The 16476-nt window shown below is 39.1% G+C and overlaps 1 long non-coding RNA gene across 1 annotated transcript; it reads right to left on the reverse strand.

Moving 5' to 3' along the window:
- Positions 1–10299: 10299 nt before the first annotated feature.
- Positions 10300–12742, reverse strand: LOC131323239 (uncharacterized). Its single transcript, XR_009199131.1, has 2 exons — positions 12507–12742; positions 10300–10545 (listed from the first exon to the last, which is right to left on the reverse strand). It is a non-coding gene; the product is annotated as an uncharacterized LOC131323239 (long non-coding RNA).
- Positions 12743–16476: the final 3734 nt, after the last annotated feature.

Below are 16476 nucleotides of genomic sequence, written 5' to 3' on the forward strand. Positions count from 1 at the left end.
TCCGTTCTCTCATCCCCATGGCTTTTTCCTGTCGTGTTTTTACCGCCTTTCCTGTCTAAAAGTGTCTAAAGTTACGAGAAGGAGAAAGAAAAACTAAGCTCTAAGTCATAATACCAATCGACCTTTTTGGTTTCCGTACTATGTCTTGTTGATCACGTAGAATTCGACATTTTAAGGTTTAAAAAGCTTACACTTGAACAAAAGATTACTAGTTCTAAAAGCTAGCTTTTGTACTGGAGTTCGAAACATAACTTCTCAGGATCTAGAGCTGTTGCCGAAATACTTGTTTGGATTGATGGATTCTAACCATTCAGTGTTCTACCTGTTGCAGGTAGACTTTTAATGTTCATCCTCCTGAGTTTAAAAAACAGGTTTTTAAACAAGCGAGCTAAGGTAAGTCGCAGGTCAACAGGTTCCACTGCCTTGTGCAGTTGGTAACCTTGCCTCTCCTCCATCCAGGAGGCAGAGGTTCGGGCCCTCTTGGAGGCGGTTGGGACCCAGAACTATGGATAGCTACTAGACTCTCCTTCTGCTAATCTAACTATCCCGCTAACCTCCGCTGACTGTAAAATATGCCAAGTCATAGGTCAACTCAAATAAATAAATGAATAGAAAGAGGGAGAGAGAGAGAGAGTAAAGAATTTGTGATTGTGATAATAGTCTATCAGACACTGCCGTCTTAAACTAAATTGATTGAGACTGGAAGATCAAATGCTCCTGACAATAACTTGATAGGACACTCTTGGTGGAATGCTTTGGATGGTTGTATGATTCCTTGAAGCTATGCACGTTTAGGTCCCGGTCAATTGCACGGAAATAATGAAATAAATTTTCTTGTAACTTCTGTTTGTTCAGTTACTAGAAAAATTGCAAGATTCATAATTTCTACTTTTTCACTAGAAAATATTTTTCTACAAAATAGGTCTTTCCAAAATAAAGAAATTTTAGTTTTTCAACAAGATTCTCTTCAAAAGAACACACACAGAAAAAATAATTTTTTTTATTTCACTTCACTTCACTTTTTTTGAGAATATATCTCTCATACATCATATTTGACAACTAAACGGAGCCTAATAGTACTTGATTTTGTCCCGTAAATCTTTTGGCTTCAATAATGTTGTTGCTTTGTTGGCTTGCCAATTATCTAGCTTTTGCTTGAAATCGGTTGATGAATGACTTAAATTTACTTTTATGTTATCACTCTTGATTTTTTAAATATCTTTTGCATTCCTCCTATTAATGCAACATTAGAAAATTATTACTCAAATATTAACTTTTCATTCTCTTGTTCTTATCAAGACCTAATAATTTAATATGTGTTCTTAAGGCGCATGATAATGTTCATTAAATGAGATCAATTAAACTCCACTATTATGAAAAGTAGTGAAAGTAGTTGAAATATTGGATAAAGAGTAAAATTTATTTGTGGAGACCAAAATACCCCTTATAAAAATAGCTACTCCCTATTAAGGGCCGGGGTTTTTTTTTTTTTCTTTTCCCTTTTTCTTTTTCCTTTCACCTTCCATTGTCTTTTGGCATCACGTAAGCCATTTTCCTATTCGTAGTCAATAGTCATATAGTGCCATAGCCCATGAGCAACAAGTAAACGTAGCTAATGAAGTAACATGGGGTCAATCAAACAGTGGAGATCAAAAGGTACTTACAATTTTACTTTTTGTATAGTAATTAGTTTGGAATATTTATATATTATATGCATTCTTTTGGTTATTTTGTAGCAAAATACTAGCACTCGTGATTGGAGAGTACGGGTGTTTGGAGGCCTATTTTTTGACTTTTTATTTTTTGGATTTTTGGATTATGGTTAGAATGTATGTTTGAATCTGGTAAAATGTTTGGATAATAGTATAGAATGCATTTTGCAATAAGAGTAGTGTTTGGAATATATGTGATGAAAATAAATTAATAGTTGATTTTTTTACTATAATGTCCTTGATTATTATAGGATATAATGTGTATAAATAATGGTTGAATTGATGATGTAAAATTTCTAGGTAAGTTACGCATTTCTTACTGCAAGAAACTTCCATTTATAGTCTGAAATTTACGAAGGTTAAGAAAAAACGGGGTTTAGAGATGGTACCAGTTATGGTTCAAAATGTACGAAGGTTAAGAAACTTCCATTTATGGTCTGAACAAAGGACGTCCGATGAGGTTAGAGATGGTACTAGTTGGATTTCCGACTTGCTTATTGATCGGCTTCTCCCTTTCGTCTAGTTCTCTTCCCTTCTCTCTCTCTCTCTCCAATAAATGTGTGTTGGGGATAACAGATCTGGAAGAGAAACGGATAACATTACTCAGTGGTAATTTGGGTATTACACAAATATGTGGAGGGCAAGATTGTCTTTACAAAAAATGGTTAAGAAAAGAGAAATTGAAAAGGACATCAGGCCCTCTTGCCCTTCCAAAAAAAAAAAGGACATCAGGCCCTCTTTTTGGCTTTTGCATTGGATCTTTAAAAATGGGAGAATTTTTCATAAGTCCACTATAGCACTTTCCAAACCCATCTAGTCCACTTATAAATTTCATAACCCATTAAGTCCACTAATAATTTTAATGACTAAAATACCCCACTTAAGAAATAAGGGTCTTGTCTGGCTAACCCGAAAATATATTTTTTTCTATTTTTTTTCGTTTTTGTTGCAATTAAGCAGCCGCCGCCGCCACCACCACTGCCGCCGCCACCGTCGTCATTGCCTTCACACCACATATAACGTTATATGTGTAACAAAAAACGTATTTTTCATTTTTCTTGATTTTTTTATTGAACCTGCTACACTTAACATTTAACGTTATATATGTGATAAATTTCTCTTTTTATTTTTTCTATTTTTCTTGTATTGATTTTTTAACATTATATGAGTGATAAAAATTTCCTAACATACAACATTATATGTGTGGCAAAAATTTTCTAACATACAACATTTCTTTTTTGGTTTTTCTTGTTTTTAGTTTTTAATGTTATATGCTGGTTCATACAAAACATATTACATTATATGTGAGTTTTTGAATATCTAAATATCGCAAAAAAAAAAAATAGAACATATATATTATATTTGAGCTTCTGCAACTCTGAATCTCACAAAAAAATAGAACAGAACATATAACATTATATGTGAGCTTCTGTAGTTCTAAATCTCACAAAAAAACAGAATATATAACATTATATATGAGTTTCTGTAGCTCTAAGTCTCACAAAATATGACATATAAAATTATATGTTCTCAAAACAACATCATATCTTTCCAACAATATTATATATCTCAAAAAATAACATTATATGTTCACATATCATGCTACCATTATCCTTGTTTTCAGTCGCTCTTTGAATCCCAAGTTGAATGTTGATGAGGCCATAGGGGATCGAGCTTTATTTTTTCACCGTTTTCTTCATCAAAACCTTCATCAAATCTTTCAAAATTTGTGATTTTCTGCCTCCGAATAGCATTCCCATAACCTCTATATCTACATATATACATATTCAAAACATAAACAACATTAATATATATAAAAAATGAGATATAATATTATATGTCTAACTCTAGGAAAAGCACATATTACACACGACAGAAGTTCACATATAACGTTATATGCTTTGTTGTCTATCACTTATTGAATTGATCCGCGCAGCGGCCTTTTCGACTTGCTTCTGATAATATATAGATATATCCATATGTGCTTTTGAAAGGCCGCTGCGCGGACCTATTCAATAAGAGAACATATAACGTTATTAGTTTCTCTTTTTTTTTGAGTTTTACAGGACAAAATCTCATATACAACGTTATATGTTCTCTATGCAAATTGAATTTTTTTTAAATGTCAATACAAGCTCATATATATATATGTGTGTGTGTGTGTGTGTGTGCTCACAAATATTCTCATATAACCATATATAATCATATATAGATATATCCATATGTGTCTTTGAGAGGCCACTGCGTGGACCAATTCAATAAGAGAATATATAACGTTATTAGTTCCTTTGTTTTGGAGTTTTACAGGACAAAATTAGGTACCAATGGCAAATTGTCACATATAACATATATGTCTCAGTAGAGAAGATCATCTATAACCAAACCACATCGCTAACCGAGCTTCAAATCACATATTATCACATATAAGTCGGAGAGGCTGCTACATGAACCAATTCAATAAGTGATCAACAATGGAGTATATACCGTTATATATGATAGAAGCTCATATATAACGTTACACGGTACAAAAGGTCATATATAATGTTATATGTTCTCTTTATTAAATAACATAGAATATTTCTAATCTAGAATGTTATATATAACAATATAACGTTATATGTTATTATATCTCTCTCTAACTAACAATGTTTTAAAAAAATGACATTAAATAACAACAAAAACACGCATATAACCTTTTATATTTTTACAAAAAACACAACCTGTTCCAACCTTATATGTCTAGCTCTGGGAAAAACACACATATAACATTATATATTTATTCAAAAAACTCCAAATATATGAGAAGCAAGTCGGAGAGGCCGCTGCGCGGACCAAATCAATAAGTGATTGATGAAAAACACAAATATAACCTTATATATTTATTCAAAAAACTTCAAATCTCTAACCCTAGGAAAAGCACATATATAACCTTATGTATTTATTCAAAAACTTCCAAATTTGATGATAACCGGACACAGGACAAACAAAAGACCGGATCAACATTCTTATAATATTACCAATAAAAAAAATAATCCTCCAATAAGGAACAACAAAAGAAAGAGAAAATACCCTAAGAGCAAGCCGTCTGAAATCCTTCTTGACCTCAGATTTCAAAACCCCAGGCTTAACCATGAAGGTCTTGTACGGGTCTCTCGTCGTGGTAGAAGAAGAAAGGCAAGAAACCCGGCAAACCATGTCACTACCCCTTACCGCTTTGTTCTTCAATCGAATCCAAGAGGACCCATAAGCACCGCCGCTAGCAAACCCAACCGCAGTCGCCATTCTTTAGGATCAAGAGATGTATTTTACGTGTTGTGTATATGAATATATGAACCGAAGGGATTGCAAGAGAGAAACGAGAACCCAATTTGGGAATGGCATGGATAATGGATAAGGAATTGTGTGTTACAAAAGAAGGCTCGTTCTTATTCTTTTCCCAGGGGAAGAGAGAGAGAGAGAGAGAGGGGGAGAGGGAAGGCTCAGATCTGTTTTGTGATCTAGAATTTCTCTTTTCTATATGTTATATAGGAGGGTTTTTTGGTCTTGAAAAATATATCTTTTTAAGTAAATTGGAGTTATTAGATTATATAACTATATTAGTGGACTAGATGGGTTACGAAATTTAGAAGTGGATTTAGTAGGTTATAAATATGCTATAGTGGACCTCCCACCAATTTTTTATTTATTATTTCCCAACATTCTTTTTGTTAGTATATCCAATATTAATATTTCATGCTCTATTATTCTGTTCAATATAGCATACATGGATGAGGTTATTAACTGAAATGGGAGCATTAATTGCCGCTACTGGAGCAAATAAAAGGAAGCAAATGACTTCAACAACTGCTGAATCGAATCCAATTTTTTGTTTGAAATATTAGATGAGTGCTTTTGGAAGAAGCATAAATGATTTTGATGTAGATTCAATCTAAAGAAGTAACTTTTTTTTTTTTTGATCTGTTGGGTCTTTGAATCAATGCTGTGTTTGCAGAATTTTTTAAATTTGATATGAGTTTTGTAATTTTTCAATCCTTTTCGATAATGCTCAAGAGTGGAATATATATGCCCTAGAGTGGCTTAATATAGGTTGTTTGGTAGAAAAATGTTATGTGGATGCCAAAACACAACAGAATGTGAAAGGGCAACATAAAAAAAAGAGGGAACAATTAAGGGTTATTATGGTTTTCGTAAACAAATTTTACTCTTCATCCAATATTTCAACTACCTTCAATACTTTCTTCAATAGTGTAGTTTAATTAATCTTATTTAATAAACATTGTCTTGTGCCTTAGGGACAAATAATAACAAAATTCCATAATTTAATAAAGAATGGGGTGTGGCGCTAATGCCACAAAGGTTTGTTTTAGTGCCACGACAATTATTGTATTCTATTCATTTTCTGACACCAGTACCCTGGGTCTTTCTTCTTCCTTTTTTTCCCTAAATCTTTCTTCGTCCTCTTTTTTCCCTAAATTACAGACAACTCCACTCCAGCCTTTGCTCTCTCTCTCTCTCTCTCTCTCTCTCTCTCTCTCTCTCTCTCTCTCTCTCTCTCTCTCTCTCTCTCTTCCCTTGCTTGTTCTCTCTCTGATTTATGAACAAATCACCAGATACAATAAAGAGGGCGTGATTTGAGGTTCCCATTATTGTTCCGCTCTCCAAATCGCCCACTACCTTCTTGTGTTTATGACGAGACTAGTGGTTGCCGCTTGCCACTAATCTTCAAATTGAGCAAGAACTCCATAACCATCTTTAACCTATATGTCTTACTACTACTTTACTACTCTAAAAGATGAAAGGGCCAGGGAGATTTGCTGGATCAAATCAAACGTGGAGCAAGAGAGAAAATGGGGTTAATGGGTCATGTCGCAAATTTATTTCTCTCGACACTTCGCTGTCTTCATCTTGTTTGACGAATGGGTTTTTCATTTTCTTTCCAATAACAAAAGTCTCTTCTTTTTAGAATTTTGATGTATTGATTGAGAAATTGAAGAGACGAGTATCTATTTGTGTAAGGAGGTAAAGGGGTTGGGATCATTGATGGGCGCTGGAGGAAAAGAGGTGAATCCATGATGTGAAGCAAAGGAGACGAAAGAAGGGAAAGTGGTTTGCTTTGTTCATAGCTCTGTAGTGGGCAGAATAGGAGACAGAGGGAGAGATAGGGAGAATCAAAAGGAAAAGGTCAATATTCTGAGTAGCATGCGAGAGTTTTTTTTTTTTTTTTTGGAACACGATAAAAATGCATTTGATAAAGGATAACAGTTTACAAACCAAAATAAAAAACGCAAATGGAACAACAAAATATACAATAAGCGAAAAGAGCTAGGTAAACAAAAAGTATTGCGCGACAGTAGCTCTTGTCCAAAAAGGGATTCCCCGTGAGACTGGAGACGCTGAAGGGGACAACAACGCCTGTTTGGCTAAGTAGTGGGCCTGGTGCGCATCTCTGCGATCAACCTTGGTTAACCTGCAAAAAGAGAGCTTCAAGAGCTCCTGCCGAAGGTTGCACAACAAAAAAACATCTACATAATGTGGTTTAGACCGGCCTGCTAGCTGCAAAATGGCATTTAAGCAATCAGAATAAATGAAAAGAACATTAAATTGGAAGTGTAGAGCCCATGAAACGGCCAGAAGCACGGCCATAAGTTCGGTTTGGAGCGGGGTTGAGCTGCAGCAAGACACGGAACACTGTTGTATAAGACGGCCATTCAGATCAGAAGCATAGAAACCCAAGCCACTTTTCCTATAATCCTCTTTCAATGCCCCATCGACTGTATATGAGCAACGTGCTGGTCAAAGAGGATGAATGGCGGGTAAGGCTTAGTAACAAATGATAGAGATGGTGGGTTCCTGGTGGATGGTGGAGTGCGGTGATACAACATTCAAGCATTCCAGAGAGACGGCCGTTTAAACCAGAGAGCATTATCAAATGTCAAAACTTGAACGATTCCGGTCGTAAATGGTGCACCCAAAAAAACGGTTGCATTCCTAGATTTCCTTATAGCCCAGAGTGTTGCAATGAATGTGAAAAAACGGTCTTTGTCATGTGGGGAAGCAGTTAGGCAGATAATCCCATCCATTAACCAGTTTTGGAAGCATGACGGTTGGGAAGGAAGCTGGAAGGGAGGATTAACCTAAATCGGTTGAGTACTCGGGCAGCAAAGAAAGATATGGTCCAGGCTTTCGTCGTCCAAGAGGCATAATGGACAGGTTGGGGGAATCTGACGTAGGCGAGAGCAGAGATTGAGTTTTACCGGCAAGATACCTCGTACACACTTCCAAAGGAAAATTTTGAGGCGTTCAGGGAGATCTAAGTGCCACAAAGTTTTCCATATATTAGTCCCTTTGTGCAGATGGGGTTGTCTACCTGGGTCGTTGGAAGGAGCCTTCCTTTGGTCATAAAGAGCGCGGTAACCGAATTTAGCAGAATAATTACCAGAGGGAGTGTGAGGCCACACTCGTCTATCCTCACATGGTACTGAAGGCAGCTGAATTGCCAAAATCTTTGGGATAATAGTTGCTAGGAAAATGTCACGGATTTTTGCAATGTTCCAGGTGATTCCTGCCGGACCTGTATTTAGGATACTGGAGACCGTGAGGGAACTTGAACCGGTGTAGGGAATAACATGGCTCAGAGGCTTAGGGAACTATGGGATCCACCGGTCAGAGTATAGATTGATGGATTCACCATTGCCCCACTGTCCAGGAGAAGTGGCTGGAGATTAAGTCTCGACCATAAAGAATACTTTGGGAAAAGAATTTTTGATATTAGAAGGGATGGGTTATTAAGGATACGCCAACATTGGTTCGCCAAAAGAGCTTGATTTAGAAGGCAGAAGTCCTGGATACCCAATCCTCCTTCGGATTTGTAGGCTGAAATTTTGTCCCAAGAAAGCCAGTAGAGAGGTTTTCGGTCACCCGTTTTCCACCAAAAAGCGACAGAGATGGCATTCAGCTTGTCACAGATAGCAAAGGGGATTTTGTAAGAAGAGCAAAGGTAAATTGGTAGGGAAGACAAGACTGATTTGATGAGAGTTAATTTGCTAGCTTGAGAAAGAGTCGACTTCCATCCTACCAATGCTTGTTGGGTCTAATCAATGATGAATTAGAAGCAACCACTTTTGTTTTTTGAAACACCGAGTGGGAGGCCTAAATAAGATGCCAGATCCGTGCGAACAGGTATATGGAAAAAAACTTTGAAAGCAACGGCGGAAAACCCGGGGAATATTTAGGCTCAGTGTGATAGAAGATTTTTGATGGTTGATGCTTTGTCCCGAGAAAAGGCCAAACTGCATGAGGGTGTCCCAGATTTTGGCACAGCTTAAAAGTGTTGGTTGGAAGAAAATGAGACAGTCATCTGCAAAGAGCCATTGACTGAGAGCTTAAGACCCTTACTCAACTTGGACGCGTCCAGGTGGTTTAAAGCCGAAGAAAGCGCTTCCATGTAAATGATGAAAAGATATGGGGACAGGGGGTCACCTTGTCTTAAACCACGCTGCGGTTGGAAGCGTTGAGATGGAGAACCATTTATCAGGACGGAGAACGAGACAGTGGAGTAGCATTGGTGGAGACGACGGAGCCAATGGCTGGAGAAACCCATTTTATTGAGGATAGCATTTAAGAACTTCTAGCTAACCCTATCGAAAGCCTTACTCATATCAAGTTTCAGGGCCGCCATATACTTATGACCCATTTTCCTCTTGGCAATTAGATTGGAGAATTCACTAGCCAGAATGGAGTTGTCAGAAATTTGCCGGCCATGAACGAAAGCATTTTGGGTGGGGGAAATGTAAGAAGGGAGAATGTGCTTTAGTCTGTTGGCCAGGGTTTTGGAGATGATTTTATACAGCACATTACAAAGACTAATAGGCCGGTAATCACCTGGGGCTATCGGGGATGGAACTTTCGGGATTAGGGCAATATGGGAGTAGTTAATTTCCTTTAAAAAATACCCAGAGTTCAAGAAAGAAATGGCCTTTGTACAGATGGATGGACCGATGATTTCCCAGTGGTGGTGGTGGTAAAAGCAACCAGAGAATCCGTCAGGGCTCGAAGGTTTAGTCCTTCCAATTTGGAAAACAGCAGTTTTGATTTCAGCAGCCGCGAAAGGTTTATTGAGCCAGGCTAAGTGGTTAACAGAGAGATGGTTGTCAAAGTGTGCCCAACCCTCCCGGTTGTCCATGTCAAGATCAGTTTGAGGCTCGGAGAAGAGTTCCCGAAAATAATTTGTGAAAATTCCATCCATGGCATCCGGATTTTTGATCCAAACGCCTTGTGGATCATTAATCCCTTTGATGCGAGACCCCTGAGAGAGGATACGACTGGCGTGGTGGAAAAATGTTGTGTTTTTGTCACCTAGAGCAAGGAAACGAGTTTTGGATCGTTGGGACCAATAGATTTCTTCTTGGGAGAGTAGATCCTCTATAGTGCCCCGAAGCACAGCTTCATGGTCAAAATTGAGGTGGTTTGGGAGAGCAAGCTGACATGACAAGAGCTTACCACGGGTGTCGGTAATATGAGAAGCCAAATTACCAATGCCATTTGTAACCTACGCAATCAGGTTCTTCCGTGTTTGTCACGCCCTCGATTTTCAACATAAATAATAAACACTTTAATAAATAAAGTCCTCTCTGTAATACAAATAATACCCCAAAAGATCTTTTTGTTCACTGTTCTCAAATAAAATTCAAATATTACATTTTACAAATACTATCTTTCCAAAAAAAAAATGCTCTTTCAGATCTTGTGCTATGAAATCCTTCTTGAATACCTTTTTAAAGGTTTGGTCACAAATGCACAACATGTACTCCATGTCAACTTCCTTGAATCGTACCTGAAAATGATAGGGTGAGCTACACTAGCCCAGTAGGAAAATCTATACACAAGCTATATGAAAATGCGATGAATCATACACCTAGACTGAGTGATGCGACGATATACCACAAAGAAACGTGAGTTTTCCACCACAAACGAGCATACTACAACCAGGGGATCATAATTTCATAAAGGTATTTCTAACAGCTCATACGTCAAACTAGAAGCATAAACCAACTCGAATTATCCTAATTAGACCACAACTTTCCTCAACCGTCACTTGTCCATCGCTACGCAATTACTCCATTTTGCCTCGATCTATACGAATATGTTATGATCATGCACCAACAGTGGTAGGTGAGCAACATTATATATGTACAACGAACCCCAAGATGCTAATAACAATGAGTATATCTATCAGCAGAACAACACAAACATATCATTGGATTTCCTTTTTTTTTAACATAATTGATTTATCTATCATTTCTCAAGTATTAGCCACTCCATGCAACATGAACTAATTTCCTTGATTTGTACCGAACAAGAGGCTCAATGAGGAAGGATAGTAATCCAAGATACGGTTCAAAGTCGATCGACAAGCCAAACATTAGATTAACAACTTTATCTCTCTTTTCATTTCTCAAGCAACACAGATCATAAGTCTAGCTCAACCAATCAACAATGCGTGATATGTGATGCAAAGTAATGCACCGGGCAATGTTGGGCCCCGTAACCCTTGCCAAGGTCCCACCAAGAAGGTGAACCGAGCTCCGTCCATATTGACGTGAATTCCAGGCGGTTTTGGGCCCCGTAACCCTGGCCAAGGTCCCACCAAGAAGGTGAACCGAGCTCCGTCCATATTGACGTGAATTCCGGGCGGTGTTGGGCCCCGTAACCCTCGCCAAGGTCCCACCAATGAGGTGAACCGGGCTCCGTCCATATTGACGTGAATTCCGGACGGTGTTGGGCCCCGTAACCTTCGTCGACATCCGAAGTTGGATACGACTCCATCCATTGTCCATATGCTATGACATGCCACACCACGATACATACAAAGTTCGATGTCACACGTAGCCGTAACACTCGAATCATAGGTCCATAAACATCCTTCATTATGCACAATCCATCCATAATCAATCTCACACCCATTATCGAGTTAAAACGATTATACAATATCATTAAAAATTGCATACTCAATATTTTTTTTATGATTCCAATGTCAAATTATCACCAACTTACTAATCTTTAAAACCCACAAGGACCCATAACCAATAGCATCATTTAACCATAACAAACAATAAAAAAAAAAAAAACGCAGCCCGATACCCTGCCCAAATTTTCAGATTTTCGTTCAATCTTCTAAAAATTACTATAAATCGAGTTCTTAATATTTTTGAGTGATTCCAGTCCCAATAGTTGCGCGATTGAACGAAGCTTAAAAGTCACGAAGGAACCCTTGTCAAATCTGCCCTCAAAGGGTGGTTAAACAGGGGTTTACCGAGGCTACATGAATCTGCCTGACAGATTGACATACCTCCACGCAATCGATCATAACTTTTTGTGTACTAAGAGTTTTAAGACCATTCCAGTGGAGAATGAAAGCTGACTTCGAGGTCTTCGAACCGATATAAAGTTTGCATGAAACGGACATCGGACGAGGAAGTTATGGTCGTTCAAAGTGGGCTGAAACCCAGAAAACGAGACAGATTGCAGACCAGTATTCTAGATATCACCATAAATTCAATTCTCAACGGTTTCGAGTGATTCCAGCGGCATTAGAACGGGCTCTAAGTCTGCTCTATTTCATACGAAGGAACCAAAATTCAATCATGAGTTTAAGAAGGCGTAAAACCCCAAAAACAAAGACCCTGTTTCTGCAGAATTTCGGAAATGGAACGAACAACCTCAAACAACGAAACAAAGCACGATCTAGGTACATAAACACCGTATAAACGCATAACAAGAGTAAGAGATCCCTACCTCATGGGTTTTGAGCAAAACCCGAACCTTTGACCAAGTCAACCAAGCGCCCACGCGGTCCGATCATGATTTTTCTTGGATATTCAGAAAGCCCATGCGCCGTATAGCAACTTTAATTCTCGGGCCTTGTCCGGAATCACCCCCTAGGTAGATGAAATCGAAGAGAGAAGAGAGGAGGAAGTTTTTCGGAGGAGAGGAGGAGAGAGAGAGTGCCGAGAGAGTGAGAAAAGAGAAATGGGAGAAACAGTTTCTGCTACACACACATATAATCTGTGCATAGATTGTGCACAGATTTTGTTGTGGGGCCCACCACGGGTCCCACACAAATCATCCGAGCCGTTCATTAAATGTAAAATATTTTTTCAAGGGTCCCCGTAAAAAATAATCTCAATCCGATACCTATAGATGCTCGATCCAATCGTATAACTTTTCATTATCCGAAAATCTGAATGAAAAGTTAGATGGTTGGATGAAGCACCTATAGGTATTGGATTGAGCTTATTTTTTATAGGGACCCGTGAAAAAATGTTTTACATTTAATGAACGGCTTGGATGATTTGTGTGGAACTCGTGGTGGGCCCCACAACGAAATCTGTGCACAATCTGTGCACAAAAATCTGTACGGGTAGCAGGACTCTGGGAGAAAGTAGTCTCCTGGGGAAATTGTAAAAGTGGGGAGCAATCCCCCGCTTCTCGCACCACACTCACACGTGCACCCTTCACACAATTACCCTTATATCCTCCCACGAACACGTCACACCGAATATCCGCACTGTCTATCTCAATGGGCCGTACATTAACAAAGGAAAAAAAAATACAGCCCAAAAAAAATATATATATATATCACGGGTCTCTACAGTGTTAGACGAAGTTTTTGAACCGTCTGAAAAAGGGGGGATCCTTGGAAATTGGTTGACCAAGATTGTTGGACTATATCGGAACAACCCTCGTAAGATGTCCAAAATTTTTCAAACTTAAATTGCCTGCGGCGTATAGACCCTGGGAGGCTTGTGTACAAGAGGATTGGGGAATGATCAGAGCCATGGATTGGTAGGTTGGTGATGGAAGTAACCAAGCCAAGAGAGGACCAGTCTCCATTAATAAAACCGCGGTCTAAGCGTTCAAAGGTGCAGTGTTGAGCCTGACGGTTATTAGTCCAGGTAAAGTGAGAGCCGGTTGAAGGAAGTTCGGTCGAGCTTAAATTGAAGAGGAACTGTGAAAAAATTGTGAAACCCGGGAGACTAGACGGTGTTGGGCTAAGCCTGTCAGTGGGGTGGAGCACCTGATTAAAGTCCCCGATACAGATTAAAGGCCCGGAATCAGAACTGAGAAGGGTGTCGAGTTGGGCCCAAACAGCTTGGCGTTGGTGGAGGTAGGGAGAACCATAGATTAGGGCAATACGCCAGGTCAAGTTAAAGTCATCTGTAACTGAGAGAAGGATCAGATGTTTACATAGGTGGAGGATGGACACAGAAAAATTGGATCGCCGACTGACCCATAACCCTCCTTTAAGGCCCTCGGAGTCAATACCCGTGGAGTTAGAGAATCCTTTATTATGGAAAATATGAATAACGTTGGTGACAGATGTTTTGGTTTTCATAAGAAACAGGAAACCAGGCCGCTTATCTTGGATGAGATGTCCAAGGGTATGAACAGAGAGGGGGTGGCTAAGTCCCCTACAGTTCCAGCTTAGGAGTATCATTGCTGCTGCTGTGGCTGAACTGGTGTAGCCACAACAGCGATGGAGTTTAAATCTCCAACAAGTTCGAATGTGGAAGGGCAGAGAGAGCCCAAATCAGCCTTATTAGGAGGTCGGTATATTAAAGAAGTAGCAGATATGGGGACTGGAACCCCATCAAAAGTTGGGAAAATCATACGAAGCCCATAGGTAACAATATTAGCAAATATGGGGACTGGAACCCCATCAATGGTGGAAGCACATTGTGGATGGCAAGTCATACTTACAAAAGCATCAGAAGAATTGACCAGAGCTGGAAAAGTGCTAAGGGGAGGTATACCTGGGGGATTACCCAAATCGAGTAACCCAGTAAGCTCCGTTAAAGGGTTCGGATCGGGGAAAAGTAGAGTACTAGATGTGTCATTGAGGTCCAAGTAGGGACGTTTGGTGGAGACATCCAGTGGTTTGACATCCGCTGTCCTTCCGTTTGCCCTAGGATGCCCCAACAGCGGGGGGAGAAATTGCTAGATGAGGCTCAGCCATCCCCTTAATGTGTAACTCAGCAGGCCCTTCAATATGGAAAGCAGCAATTACAGGGCCCTCCTGGGGATTAGGCCCAGATGGGGTAATCCCAAAAGGACGAGGCCCAATGTCGGCCGCACCACCCAAAGATTGTTCAATAGTTGGGCCAACAGAAGTGTCTAACCCCATATTAGGCCCATGAAGAGAAGAAACAGGCAGCTTACCTGATGGAACAGATTCAGTAGAAGCACCATATTTGCTTCGTTTAGAATGACCTTCCCCCGCGTCGTTGTCGGGGCGGGGACGAACACGGATTGGACGATCAAAAAGGCAAGTAAGACCAAGATCATTGGGCTCCTGTTCGAATGCAGCATCAAGCCCAAAATGGCATACTTCGCGAGTGATAGTATCCAGGTTTTGTGTCACACCCCACCCCGGCCAGCACTCAAATGAGCCCAACCCGACGTGAGGGTGCAACATCAACCACCAGTCCTATCCTACCATTCAAGTTCTAGTAATTAAGTTAACCAACAGCCATTTTATTGATAACACAAAATATATTGTTTTACAAACACAACGGAAGTCTCAAGAAAGCTTTAAACGATACAATGAACTAAATATAAACATAGGCTACAACTACGTCCTTATTTACAATATTTCACCAAAACTAGTCCAGCCTTCCAGACATGCTACCCTAAGCAAGGGTACAACCACACAACGATTAGCAGTGGATATCTACAACGCCTGCAAAACTGGATTCCAAAATGAAATCTGGGAATGTTTATGAGACATGGATGCAATTCCATATTAAAGGTAAAGCTAAAAGACAATCTCAACTTGTCAAATAGTAAACCAAGCAATTAAAAGCAACACCGGACACAACCAATAATGTAAGGCATAAAAGCCTTTTGGCATAAAGCCAATCACCGGGCACACAACCAATAACTTAAGGCATAAAAGCTTTTTGGCATAAAGCCAATCACCGGGCACTAAGCCAATAGTTCAATTCAATATAGAACAACATCTATGAATCAAACACTCACCTTGTACTCCAAAAGAAAGAACAACTTATGATTTCGGTGCTCCTTGATTCACCGACTCGTCACCTATCTACTAGCCAAACATTTTAGTATAGAAATACTTGAAAGGCTTTAGCAAATGCATTAACAATGTTCTGTATCAATTCAACTATATAGCAAATGCCGAACAAAAGTAACTTCACCAATTCGTACCTAAAACCAAGAATTTCACAAATTCACACATTATCTAACAGAACCACTGATCGGATTCTGACTATAGTATTCTATAGGTTTAGAGTTAGATTCCGAGACTACAACCATTAGAAAGTACACTCTCAGAACATTAATCTCGATATAAAATTTTCCCTAAACGGAGTTCGAATGACCAAGATACGCTCAACTGAAGTTGCACATCTAAATAAGAACTCACAGTTTCAGCAGAACAGTCTGTGATCGAAGGCTCATTAAAAATCACATACTCAATCTTTTTCAATAATTTCAACACCAAAACATCACCAATTGATCAATGTTTAAGACTCATGAGAACCCATAGTTAGTAAGTACATTTAACTATGACAAAACTGATGAAAAACATAGCTCCAAAACCTGTCCAGATTTCCAGAATAACGAACCATCAACTACGGAGCAAAAACTGATTTTTCCTAGAAGGAACTAAGACACAAACCTTACATATTCAGAAAGATATGTAAGTCTAGTTTCATAATCAAGAAACGGTGCGTAAAACTGATAC

The sequence above is a fragment of the Rhododendron vialii genome, chromosome 4a (assembly GCF_030253575.1).
Source record: "Rhododendron vialii isolate Sample 1 chromosome 4a, ASM3025357v1".
In the NCBI taxonomy this organism is placed as follows: domain Eukaryota; kingdom Viridiplantae; phylum Streptophyta; class Magnoliopsida; order Ericales; family Ericaceae; genus Rhododendron; species Rhododendron vialii.